Below are 14238 nucleotides of genomic sequence, written 5' to 3' on the forward strand. Positions count from 1 at the left end.
AAACAACAACAAGCTAGCTAGCATGGGCAATAAAAAGCAATAATAAACGAAAGATTTAGGCAACAAACTTGTTGCACAGTCGTCTAACAGTTAAGCGCAATAACAACAACGGCTGCAACGCAAAAAGGAATCAAATAAAATACTAAATATATACATGTGTATATATATATATATTTATTTATATCTATAAATATAATAAAAATGTATATATGAACGGCAGCGAAGTTGCGAGCATAAAAAATGTGCAAAAGCTAACAACCATTTGTTCTCACAACATTTTTACGCCAATTCACAAAAAAGCACACCACATACAACAACAACAACAACAATCAGCAACTGCTGAGAGCTGAAATGAGTTAGAAGCCGCGGCTCCCATTCATGAGGCTGGCGCTCGAGGAGCTCTGCGCAAGCTAAACGAACCGAGGTGCAGGCAGGCAGCCAGGCAGCCAGGCAGCAGCCCACACACAAACTATTGCCAGCCAGGCAGCCAAACGAGCCAGCGAATGGCTAATGCAACAACAACAACAACAACAAGGCAGCACTGTTAACAACAACAACAAGCAGCAGCAGTAACCGCAACGTAAATGAAATAAAATTGAATTGTGTGTTTGACTGTGCAGCAGTTGTTGCTTTCGTTGTTGTTGTCGTAGCTGTTGCTGTTCACGATGTTGCTGCCGTCGTCACTGCCGCTGCCGCTGCTGCCGCTGCTGCTGCTGCCGTTGAGGCCAAGTTTAAGGTCTTCCTGTTGCCAGTTGGCAGTTTGCAGTTTTGCAGTTGTTGCTATTATTGTTTGTTGTAGCTCAAGTTGTTGTTGCTGCTGTTGTTGTTGTTGTTGTCTTAACTGTTTTCACTCGCCTCGTGTGTGCAGCATGTGGGCTGTTTTCTGTTACTCTTCCTCTTGTCAGCCGCTGCCAGTGCTCAGCCATTGGCTTCCTGCAGCAACAAGTGACCTGCGTTCGTGCTACCTTTTTAATACACTAACAAAGCGGGTATCTTAACTAAGGCAATCCTCAAGTAGCTCTTGAGCTAGAGAACTTTCCAGCTAAGCATGGCTTGGAATTGTTTATTGAAAACCTTAAATTGCTTTACTATAGACTAAAAGTCAATTCTTTTTCTGATTTAATTAAATTGAAATAATTTTAATTTAATATGGTATAGCTCTTAACATTTAATATATTATTATTTCTTATATATATTGTTTACAAAAAATATATATACATGTCTTGAAGTATATATTTATTATATTATTTTATATTAAATATCAAAAATCAAAACATTATTGATTAAATCTCTTGTATTTTTAACTCCGTCTCTCACTCCCTCTCTCTCTGTCTCTCACTCCCATCCCTGTCTCTTTCTCTCCCCGCCTCTCTCTCTCTCTCGATATTAGTGTACTTCCGCATTCGTCTTTTCTGTGCGCATTCCCGCTAATTCTTGTTATCTATTGTTGTTAGTATAGTGATCTGCTATCTAGCCGAAAAAAAATAAAGAAAAGTTGAAGCTTGCGCATGTTCTGCGCATTTCCTGCAGCAAATGCCACCACCCTAGCCCCGCTGCCTTCCCCTCCCACCCTGCCTAGCCATTGACTGCTGGCAACTGGAGCCATGCAGCCGTGCTGCAATTCCATTCACCTCAACCTGCGCCATTGGGCTGCCATGTGTAGCAGATTTAGTCAAATGTGCTTAACGGTTAAAATGGGTTTGGTTTTTCGGCTGGAGTTAGGCTCAGGGCGCTTCTAGTTGATTTCTTTTGTTGTTTGAAAAATATTGTTATTATTATGTTTTTGTTTTCTTTTGCCTTACAACAGCAAAGAGGAGTTGCTGCTGCTGCCTGACCAGGCCCAGGGCTAGCTGACTGACGTTGTAGGTGGCGTATGCGCAATATTATTATAACTGTGCGCCGTTCTCGTTTGCGGTCAGGGACCAACCCAAAACCGAAGCCTGACCAATTGGTTTAGTTAGTGAAATGTGGGTGCGCAGGCAACAGTCTGTATGTGTGTGTGTGTGTGCAGCAACGAGGAGTGCTTTTAATTAAATATATATTTTCTTTTGTAGGTTAAAGAAAAGCCAACATGAACTTATATAAGCCGATGCGCTACAATTTAATTAAGTAATCAACTTATCTCCATATATAGACGATATATTTATATACATACATATGTGCACCCATATATGCGTAATTTTTAATTACAGTCCCCGCCGAGAGCAAAAAGTGAGAGTGTGGCGCTCATTAAAATGAAAAGTCTCGCTCTGCTGCGCTTGCGCAAAATATATTTCGACTCAAACTTTTAACTTTAACTCGATTCGTAACGCTTACCAATGACTATAAATTATATATAAAAGCTGAAGTCTTTTAGTTAACATTATTATTGCTGTAACAACTGCAACTGTTTCTTTTTTTTTTTTCGTTGAGCATTTGTCATTAGCGCAGCTTCCAAGTGGACAACGCTACAAGCTGCGGGTCGAGGCGTTACGGGGGTACTCGGGGCTTTTGGGGCTCCATTTACGATTACGTGACACGCGGCGTGCCAAATAACATTAACAAAAATGTAATGAGCAGCAAATTTATGACTTAAGCATTAAGTTAACACTCATCGAAAGATTTTTGTGTGTGTTTTCTGTTGTTTAAATCGAAAAAAAAAATATACATATATTCCTGACCTCTCTAATTATATAATTGCAAATTTTTTGACAGTTCACAAAAAAACACAAAGGCGGCAATTTATTTAGACTTTTTTTAAGCTCAAGCGATGCGGGAAACTTGTAAATTGCTAACTTTATATTAATACAAGATTTAAAGGCAGAAATTTTTGCTGAAATATCAAGCTCATCGAATATAGAATTTACAATCACACACATAAATCAGACATTATTGCTCTGCTGATTTATGTTACTTCCTGCACTTTAGCGATGCCGAAAAAAAAAAATAATACATCAATCTGATCTTATTTGCCGCTTGAACTTTGCTAAAAAGCAATAAAATAACCAAACTGAGTTTAATCTATGCGCAAATCATTTGATTAACACATAAATGTGTTTTATTTATTTTTTTTATTATAGTATTAGAAAAACTAAAGCCATAAAAATTGTTTCATAAATATTTATAAATCATCGCAGGTGTCGTCTATGCGTCTGGCCGATGTCAAAAATGGCCAAAAACCGGCTGAAGCTTATCAGGCTGTGAATAGCCCAGGAGAATATAGCAAACGCAACAACAACAACAGCAACAGCATCACATGCGAAACGAGTTTTTATTCGATACTAACTTGAAACGTGTTTTTATTAAAATCATACAAAATAACAAACAAAAATAAATATATACATAATAATTTTATAGCACGCAAAGCCAAACAAGTGAAAAAAAAACACACACTAATATCTGTTGTAAAATTAAAAGCTCGTGCTATAAATACGTAAATTAAAAACTATCCAAAATGGCAAAGGTCTAACCTTCACATTTTGAGTGAAGCGACTGCAGATTGTATCTCCAATTAGTTTTGGATGTAGATAGAGTATAATCAAAGTATAATCAAAGATATATGCATAAGACAACACGCATGTGAAGTGTATTAGCTAACGGGGCTAATCAGCTCAATATTAAGCGCAATATGATGAATCAAAAGCCTTGACATTTGCACATGGTAAAAGGAGCAGCAGTAAGTGCCATCAAGTTTGTTGCCTAAGTCTTTTGAGTAGCTCAAGGCAGCTTTGATTTGGATTTCGGCAAGTGCCTGAGCCTCATCATAGATAGGGCTCGCTGCAAAACTTTCCAAGCACCTGTCAGCTGCTACTCACAAACTCTCTTTGAGAAAAAAAGAAATACATTTTTCTGGCTGGAGCATAGAAAGTTGACAAAAAACAAAACTTTCTTGCAGCGCAATTTGCATGCGTTGCGCATTTAGTTAATCTTCATTTTGGTGGATGCGCAAAATTTCTGTGGCTGTGGCTCATGTTTAGAATATCTAAATAGCTGAATCTACGCTTTTGCCCAATGTGTAACAACAAAATGTGGTTCATTTGGTCACTGGGACACAGTTCTCCCTTGCTCGCTGTCTCGGTTTCTATCTCTCTCTCTCTCTCTCTCTCTTTCGCCAAGTGCATTTTGTGTAGGGCAGGCCCGACCACAAATTGAAAAGGCAGCGCGTGCGCCTCAAAAGGCAAATAACAAATTGCCTAGACCAAAAGCAAAAACAACAAGAACTACAACAACAGCAACAGCAACAACAACATCTACAACAACAGCAACAATTCACTTCGCTTCGCTGCTGCTTTTGGCATGCAAATTGCGCGCCAGCCGCCAACGCAACAACAACAGCAACACCAGACAACAACAGCAACATCAGCAACGGCTTCGCTCGGCAAGCTGGGCCTCATCTATTGTTGTGCTAGGTTAGATCCGCCTCCCCTTCGCCGCCCCCGCCAGCCTACTCGCCTACCACCTTTTTGGCATACAAAAAACATGCAAAACATTTGCCCGGAACTGTCGTTGAGTGGCTCTTGGCATCTGCCCCAACTGTTTGCCGCTCCGGCCACCCGTTCCCATCTGTTGGGGTTGCCTTGAATGCGGCAAAGGTGAAAGCAAAAGTTTTGTTCTATTTGTTTCACTTGAATACTGGAGTGGAGTATGTAATTTGGCCTGCGTCCTCGTCGCCACATCTTTTGTCTGTTGCCACGGCTGCTTTGTGCACCAGAAAAGGGTCAGAAAAGCAAAAGCTGTGAAATCGTTAAACGAGTGCCGAAAGGAAAGTGGAAGCAGCTGCTGCTTAAAAGGACTGACAGCTGCTCTCGTGGGCTGAGCAGCGCGGGTGCCAAGCCGACGAGTTAAGTGAGCCTAAACTACAAATATTTTAAATACCAAGCTAATCTATATATTGCATATAATTTGCGAATATTAAGTTAATGTTTAATAATTGAAGTACATTAGTTTCTTATCAGATCTATTCACAGAGTGAATGTACTCGAATAACTTTATCTAAATTGAACTCGTTTCTAAATGAATGTCACTTCATATCAATTTCAGTTCATATTTCATATGTCTATGATCGGCTCTATTGGAAACGTTCTCGTTTATAGTTTCGCTAATTTCATTTCAATATATGCGCTAATTATTTTGTTAATTTCTCACATAGTTTTTACCATCTTTCGCTTTCGCAAAACGAAAACAAATCGAATTTGATCATCAGGCCGTTTAATTGGCAATTAATTTGCTGACCGTTTCGTATCGGAGCGTGGGATTTGCCAGTCTCCAAAAAGACAGTTGTAGACGCGGCCAGGTCCGTGTCGGGGCGGGCTTTGTGTACTTTCTTCTTTTGAAGAAATATGAAAAATCATGAGCTTTTGTGTGTGGTAATAAAACTTATGAGTGGCACCCGAAAACTCTGCGCCACGTCGCGCCCCTTTTCAGCGCCCGAACTGCAAACACTTTCATTTGCCGTTGACAGACATCGTCGTCAAGTGGCCAAGTGGCAATGGTCTGGACAAGAGAGGGGGGCTCGGGCACGGTGAGGGGGCTCACATGTTGGTCTGTTTGTTTATTCATCAACGTCATCATCAGCGTCAGCGTCAAGCACAGCATCCAGTTGGATAGTTTGATGCTTGACTGGTTGGCTGGCTGGCTTGTTGGCTTGTTGGCTGGCTGTTGGCTTGGTTCACTGATGCTGGCCCCGCGGCCAGAGAGACGAGAAATTTCACTTTCATAAAATACAAAATACTCTGGCAAGTATTTTAGCCCGAGCCTCGGCAGAAATTATGGCATACTGTCGTTGTGTGTGTCTTGTTATTGGATGGCCAAAAACCCGTTGCATATTTCACCAGCCAACGGACAGTCTCATTGATTTGAAGCGACATGGGGGACAGGAGAGAACGGGGGGGGGGGGGGGGCATGGTATGCATGGTGCGGGTGCAGCCAGCGGCCTTTAATAAGCCGCAGCCAGGAAATGTAGCCAGACAAATTTGGAATGGAAATACAGTTGAATTGAGATGAGATCAAGATGAGCCGAATCGAGTCGAGTCGAGTTGAGTTGAGTTGATTGAGGCGGCGATTTGCCGAGAGAGTGAAGCTTAATTGGCTGATATATAACTAGATATTTACATTTATGCAATGCACATGTATAGACGATCATTATTCGTTATTTGTGGCTTATTTGATGGAAATACGAAAATCAAACCCAGGCTAGTTACAAAGAAAGCTCCGAAAATAACTAAAAAATCAATATAATGAGAGGCTTGCACAAATTAAACAAGATATTGCAGAACATTAATATAAATAGCAAAAAAAAAATGTGTTTTTATGAAATTGAAATAATTAATTAAATTACGTAAACTAAATTATTTCAAAATTAATAAATTAAAAAAGTCCTAAAAGTCTTAGTAATATGATATCGCAATAATTATACAAAAGAGTATTAATTAATATTTTTAACTGAACGTGATATATGAAAAAATAATAAATTGAATCATTTTTACGATTACATTTTTATGTTTTAATAAATGTTTAATAAATTACGAATTATATTCGATTTAAATAAGAAAATTTCATATACAAAATAAACATTTTTGGCAATGATTATTTAATTTATTATACGCATTAAGTGACAATAAATTGCTTTGCGAAAAAATGCAACAAGCAAGGTTAAATAGCAAAAAAAAAAACAAAGTTTAATTTGATACAAAGTAAAGAGATATTAGATTAGTCATATTGATTAAATGTCAACATGATAATTAATAATGTTGGATAATTAATTAAGATATGCCACCTATAATTAAAATTAATGCCGTAAAATGTAATAAATTATAAAACGCCAACAAAAATAATTATAAGCACATTATAGTTTAAAAATATATATAAATGTACATTGCAAGAGTTTATGGACATACATAAATAGTTGGATTGACAACGCGATGTGCTCTATGATTAAACAAGTCCATGGACTATCAGAAGCCGCTATGTATGGCCCAGAGTCGTGCTCCATTTCCAATGTAGGGGACGGCGAATCGCATGCGTCGGTCACACTTGATTGCATGATTGAGCCGACTAATTGAACAATTGATGCATGCGAGTGCTTTTGATTACATGACAAACAAGTCTCGACAAAAACTTAATAATATATCAAAACACATAAATGTGAGGCGACTCAGAGTCAGCAGCGAGTAACGGCTAGGAGGCGGACTCAACAGTTGACAGTGCAACGCACACACACACACACACGCACTCACACACACACTCATGAATATCTTACTTTCCAAAATTCAAATTACTTGATAATAATTGTGGGCTATGCATATAAGTTGAGGTACTCCGTCGAGTGGTGCTGTTGGCAGGAGGGTTATGTATTCATGATCTTGTGGCTACCTTTTGTAATTATTTTAGAGTATCTTTTGTTAAATCGCTTCAATTGATCGATTGCCGAGCACTTGAGAAAGTTTTCAAAGAAACGATACGATTGTTTTGTAATTGATAAAATGCTTCAAATTTATAAATATAAAAAAAAAAGAAAATAAAAATAAAATATATAGGTATATATACGCTTGACCACATTTGCAAACTTTAATTATTGCCGAACAAAAAATATGTAATTAAAGACAGCTTCAGCTGAATATTTACGAGTCTACAAAAATTTCTTTTGCGCGTAGAATCAGCAAGTAAAAGTAAAAACATTTCGCACGCCCAAAAAAAGTAGAAAAAGCAAAGTGAAGGTAATAGAAAAACTAAATGAAAATACTATGTATTACTCATTTTCATTTTCATTTTTTCTGTTTCTTGTTTTCGCTTTCGTTTACAAATGAAGTCATGAACGCGGCCAGACCGCAATTGTCAGATGCGATTGTATCTCTCCGCTGTATTTTGCGAGTGCTCACTAATTGCGCATAATTAAAGTGCCCTTTGTCGTCGATTCTCTTTGACTTATAGACTTTCTTGATGCCGCCTGGCTGATAAGAACGGAGCGAATCATCAGAACAACGAGAGAGATAACCGCTGACAGCAATAACTATTTCTTGCAGTACTGTTTACCTGTCTCGAGTTGAGTGCCTGATAGAGATTATGAGTCAGTCGGACAGCCAAAAGTGAAATTTGTAACTGCCCTGGACTTACACAGATAAATTGCTGTTGGATTTTCCTCTCCCAGATATAGCAAATAAATAATTTTTGCAAGTGTTTATACATACCTGAAAGAAAAGAAAAATAAATATTTAGAATTTATGTTTTAAGGGATTATTATAATAAATAAAATAAATTAAATTTTTAAATTAGATTAATAAGTGATAAAATAACATTGGTCTCTGAGTATTATACTCCCACATAAATTCAAATTCATTCAGCCCAAATGACATATAATTTATTATAGACTCTTTGCTTAATGCTTCATATGAATAATAAATTTGTTCGTAAATTTATTTGAACAATTTTATATACAAATCCAAGTCGGCTTAGAGTTAGATTTATTTCGATTTTATTAAATACATAATCTATTTTAAATAATTCTTAAAGGTCAAAATTATGTTTTTTATTCAACGCTATGAATATTTTAGGCAATATATTTATAAAAGAGTTGGTAATCTGCTGCATAAATTTTCTATAGCCCTCCTACGAATCCGTCCGAATATTCGAGATAGTTTTCCGTTTTCATTTCAATTTGATTAATGTACTACATTTTATATTATATATTATATTCTATATTTACAATATTTTTATAGCACATCTAAGCTAAATAAAAAAACAAATTCTTTAGCTCTTCGTATGACAAATTCTTGGCTAATGCTAATGAGCCAATTACGCTGCTAACGACCTGAAACAGTTTCAGCCTTATCCTAACTCCAACATATATACACTACACCGTTATGCCTATGGCTATGACAGTTAGCACAGAGGCGCTGGCGACATGCATGGCTCATTTAGTGTAGGGTCCATAACCTGAATCTGTCGCCAAATAGACATATATAAATATATATGCAGCATGTGTAAAATGTCTCTCAAATCCTAAACGTTAGCAATTCCATTGCCAGTGTCGTCTTCAGCCACTACAAAGCCGTTCAAGGCGCACGTCAATGCGTTCGTTAAATGGCCCAAGGCGAGCGAATTTTCGCAGCTCGGCCAAACTTGAAACGTCGCAGTTTGGGTCATAGTGAAGTGCTGCCCATTAGGCTTGAAGAACAAGTTGACCCAGTTAGGCTCCGCGTGTGACAGTCGAGTTGACGCCTTGACAAACAATCGAGTCACAACTTAAGCGAATTTTATATAAAAAGGTGAATAACACCCACAATGTTGACGGAAGTGACCTTGTCCATGGATTGGCAATTGGCTAAGAGTAAAAAAAAGCAAAGCAGTTAACTGGTTTTGTTGCTTGCCTTTCGGCACGCGTTTGGCTCATTTAACGTTTGCTGTTAGGCTAGTGGGTGCATTGAACCTTTCCCGAAACTTTCAATTGCCAAACGCTGCGGCAGAAGCCGCATAATCAGACGAAGCTAAAGTAACAACTAAATCTAAATCGTAAACGTTTGCGAATTTGCATTCACGGTGAGGTAATAAATAGCCAGCTGGCCAAAGCCCATCGATCGTTGCAATCTCTTTGGCTGCATTTGAAATTGAAAAATACGCGCAGCGAGAAAAATGAAATCAAGGCAAAATTATGCGCATAAGTTGGCCAGAAAACGGGAGAGACAGACAGGCAGAGAGAGAGAGAGAGACATAGACTGTGAGTGAGAGACAGAGAGAGAGATAGAAACCGATAGCGGGCCGAGCAGGGGGCGTTGGCAACGGCATATGTGGCCGTTATAGCTGCAGAAATTTATCAACCTGTAGCAAGAGTACGCTCTGTGCAACGAATTGCGGCAGCAGGAGAAAGGTGCAACAAGTGGCAGCCAAAAGTGCCGAAGTGCATGCAGATGCGAGCGAAATGCTGCTAGCAGCTGCCTGGCCAGCGAATGCATTTCAATGCTTTATCGATTTCATACCACATTTGTCTGCAATGTGTGTGTGTGTGTGATTGTGTGTGTGCTGGCAATTGGACTTGCAACAAATACAAATTTGTAGCATGCAACAGGTGCAATGAACTCCACAAGGGCTGCAAAAGCGAGCAGAGCAAACGAATGTCTTAAGGGAACTAAATTGCAAAATAATTTAATGAAAGAAACGAATGCATATGAGAAAAAATAAAAATATATAAAAAACACTAAATAACAAAATATTATATTTTTTATATTATAAATTTTTTTAAATAAATATAAATTAATTTTTAATATGCAAAATTAAATTTTAACGTACAGTTTATTTTCCTAACATTTTTATTTTATATATTTTTTTTAAATCAATATAAATTATTTTTTTGTATGTAAAATTTAATTTTTTATATATAGTATATTTTGTAAAAATATTTATAAAATATAAGAACCAAATTTCAGATAAATTTTAACAAAAATCGAGGCAGCCGTAAAAAATCTGAACAGAACTTCTCTCAGTTTTCATATCAAGCCCAAAATTCAGCCAAGGCATTCATATATTGTATACGTATATTGTATATACAATATTGCGTGAGTCGCCTAAAATAAACTCTACACTTAAATTAATATTGTTAATATATCTGCTTGAATAATCTCGGCGAATTAGCGCTCATTTCGTATGTGAATTACCAGTTCTCAGGGGTTGTTAAACGTGTTATTACATACACATACACATACATATATAGCCCCACATGAGCACATCTTAATGCCAAGCAGCTGGACCCATAACCTCCGTTACACCTACCTGCCAATGGCAACCCTCTGGCAGCACCTGCTGCTCCCCAGTTCCCCGTGCCACTGATCGAGGCACAATGTTGTTTTGTTTGTTGCCAGGTTTTTTGCCGGCTCGCTGCTTTCTTTGCAACAACATTTCAACATTTGCAGCAAGCCGAAACGTTAACGTTAACGTTAACGTTTACTTTCTCCTTCGATGTGTACTTTTTCCTGCATTTTTATTACAAGTCGGCAACTGGTTGGGTGCAGGTCCAGAGCCACCTTCACCGCTCGCTCGCTTATGGACGTTGCTTATCTTAAGTATTGGGAAAGCGGCTTCAACTGCATCTTCAACTACACAACTTGCTTAACGGCTGTGGCAAGTGCCATTGCACGAATCGGACCCCAAAGAAAACAAAAACCAAACCAAAAATAAGAAAAACAAAAAAAAACATTGGCGATTGTTATCAACTAAATGGTGTTAAAGTGCGTGAGAAACACAACAAAACGCTGGAGGATGCTGCGGAAGAGCCGCGTGGGCAACTTTTACTCTATTATACAACGATAAAGGGCCAAAATGAGAGAGAGAAAGAGAGAGAGAGAGAGGGGGGAGAGAGAGAATAAAAAAAAATTACAATTCAAATGTGTCTGCTACAAGACTTTTATGCATAACATGAGGAAATGCAGCTGACTGACGAACGGCTTAAAACAATACTAGAAAACTAAAGTATTTCAAACATAATGGCTAAAGCAACTACGAAACGCTTTTCGGACTTGAGCGCGTGCCGCTTACATAACTCACACACACACACACACACACACACACTCACAAGCATAAAATGTTTATCAACATTTGCAGGCGTTTTAATGAGCAACTAAATTGAAACTGTAATTGAAATGCGGCGTCGACTTTGTTTGGTGCTGTCATGCAACAACGCGGCTTATGAGTAATCAGCTAGCCGCTGATACTTGTGAGGCAGCCAAGCGAGCTGTCTATATATACATATATATGTGTGTGTGTGCGAGTCACAGCATATTTTGCGTGGAATTTATTGCATTAGATTTCAGCTGATGGCTCAATAAGACACTTGATGCGGAATTAATTTTCAAATGTATATATAAGTATAGTATATAATAACTAAGACTTAAGAGAAACATGTTGATCTGTGTCCTCAACTGCCTCATCCTACATGCGTATTTGTATAGGTAATTAAAATCTGGCGATATCGGCTCCATGCTCTACTAATAATCCAAGCTTTTTTTACGCTAGACAAAAACAATTTCAGCTGAAAGCTGCTTTTCGCCATGTTTTTAGCACTTGTTCTATTCTGTTATCTACACACTCTCGGGCGATCCAAAAATGGTGTTAATTCAATTAAGATGCGGCTAATAACTAATTTGCATAGCAAAACAATTTGGAGCGCTAAATGAAAATCGCCTAGCTGAAAACAAACTCAGATTCATTGCATCTGATGGATGGGCTTTCATTTCTGTCTCTGTGCTGTGCTCCCAGCTAACTATATGCTTGCGTAATTAGCGCCCGTTGGGCACACGAAAACAAAAACAAAAAAACAAAAAAAAAAAAAGTGTAGCAAAAAGGGGCGGGCAACACAGAAACGAAGCCGCTGCTGAAGTCCGAGTCGAAGTTGATTTTTAACACTCAGCAGCCGTCGATGTTTTTGAAAAGAAAGCAGACGAAATGTTTTCATACGTGCCGCCATTCGAAACACTTGACAAACATTGTGGCATCCATAGCAACAGAAGTGCAGATGAAGACGGGGAGAGGGAAAGAGAGAGAGATGGGGAAACTACACAGAAACCTAAGAGATATATTATTATTATTATTACTATCCAGAGACAAGCGCAACGACGACAGACACAATTGATTTGGCATGCAGCCCGGGCGCCAAAAAAAAAATACCTTTTGCATTAGCTGCTACTCCATATATATAGATATTTATATATATATACCTATACCAACACAGAGCACCAATAATAATAGAATGCGAACGCGACGTGGAAAATGGAATTGAAATTGAAATGGGTATTACCAGGTCTTGTCTCTTGGGTCTTGGGTCTCGAGTCTGGGTCTGAGCCACAAGGCAAGTCGGTCGTAGCAAACACAACTGATTTCACTTTGCAACAAAACTTTCCAACACAACAAATTAATCAAATGATGACGGCGACGACGCAGAGCAGCGCAGCGCAGCGCACTGCTTACAGCTGATCTTCAAGTTCATCTCGCTGCTGTTGCTGCGCCTGCTGTTGTTGTTGTTGTTGTTGTTGTCGGCAGCATTAACAGCAGCACAACATGCCGCCAACAACTTCCGCTACAATAATAACAACAAAAGACAGCCAGCAAATTGGCAACATTGTTGCAAATCTCAGATCCATATGAGAGGAGCAACAACAATTCGGACAACGCACAGTGGTTCAAAGCTCCCTAAAAAGGTTGAAGAATGTGCGCAATAGTTTTGGAGAGTGTGCAGCAAACAAAAAAGATTATTTATTCATATTTACATATATATGATTGTCGTGTTGTTGAGGTGAATGTCTAATTGTTCTGACTATTTAGATCGATCTCTAATGAATCTCTTTGCAGCTATATATAATTAATGATATATTGATCATTATTTCAAGAATTATACCTATGAAAGTACATACGTACAGTAAGAATATAATATCTATAAATATATCATAATAAATATTTATTCTTTCAAAACCCAAAATATATTTTACTATATTATATATTAAATATATTTCTATAATACATGTTAGTATATTTTAAACTTTTTGCATATTGAATTAAATAATTTTTAAATAATTCTAGCCAATATAATAATATATTTCAAGCGATTTAAAATATTTTCTTCAGATTTCGTAAGCAGTGTCACGTTTTTATCTTATTTTCGTTAAATTTTTTCTTCGTTTTAATTTTATTCCCTGGACCACCAAGGGGCTTCTTCATAAATGTAGCCGTCTGTGTGGCGTGCTCTACAACTGTGCCCTGTTTATTTACGATCTCTGTGCTGCTGCAGCGTGCCATTAAATCGTTTAAATGGCTTTCCTGGCACTTCATAATTTGCCGATCACAGCGCCAAATTGCATTTTGCCCAGCAGCAGAAATCTGCGTGTGGGCGTTGCCCAGCGCCCAGTTGCCAATATGCTGGCTAGATGTCCGGCTGCCCGGAGAGCTGCCGATGCAAGACGCCAGATAGCAAAGCAGAAACGGAGAGTTTTTCTTTTCCTTTTCCTTACATTTTTTTTTTCTGTTTTTTGCATTTAATGCTGGCCAAATGCATTTGACCGCCAAACGACTTTAAATGCAACATTGGCAGCAGCAACAACAACAACAACAACAACGGCGACGACTCCAACTGCGTCTGGCAATTAATTGTATATTATTTGCGCGTCGTTTATTTGCGGCAAATTAGCCAACTTGCAATTTTTCTTGAACAGGAAATTATTGTTATTGCCAAGGCGATCGGCGATCAGCAATCGCCAATTCACGATCGGCAAAAGTAGCGAC

The 14238-nt window shown here is 38.2% G+C and overlaps 1 protein-coding gene across 1 annotated transcript in view; it reads right to left on the reverse strand.

The window, feature by feature from the left end:
* LOC108660397 (uncharacterized) overlaps positions 1-14238 on the reverse strand; it is a 51176-nt gene that overhangs the window by 21885 nt on the left and 15053 nt on the right. The window lies entirely within an intron of this gene.

The sequence above is a fragment of the Drosophila navojoa genome, chromosome 2 (assembly GCF_054131105.1).
Source record: "Drosophila navojoa isolate 15081-1374.11 chromosome 2, UAZ_NAV_1.0, whole genome shotgun sequence".
Lineage (NCBI taxonomy): Eukaryota > Metazoa > Arthropoda > Insecta > Diptera > Drosophilidae > Drosophila > Drosophila navojoa.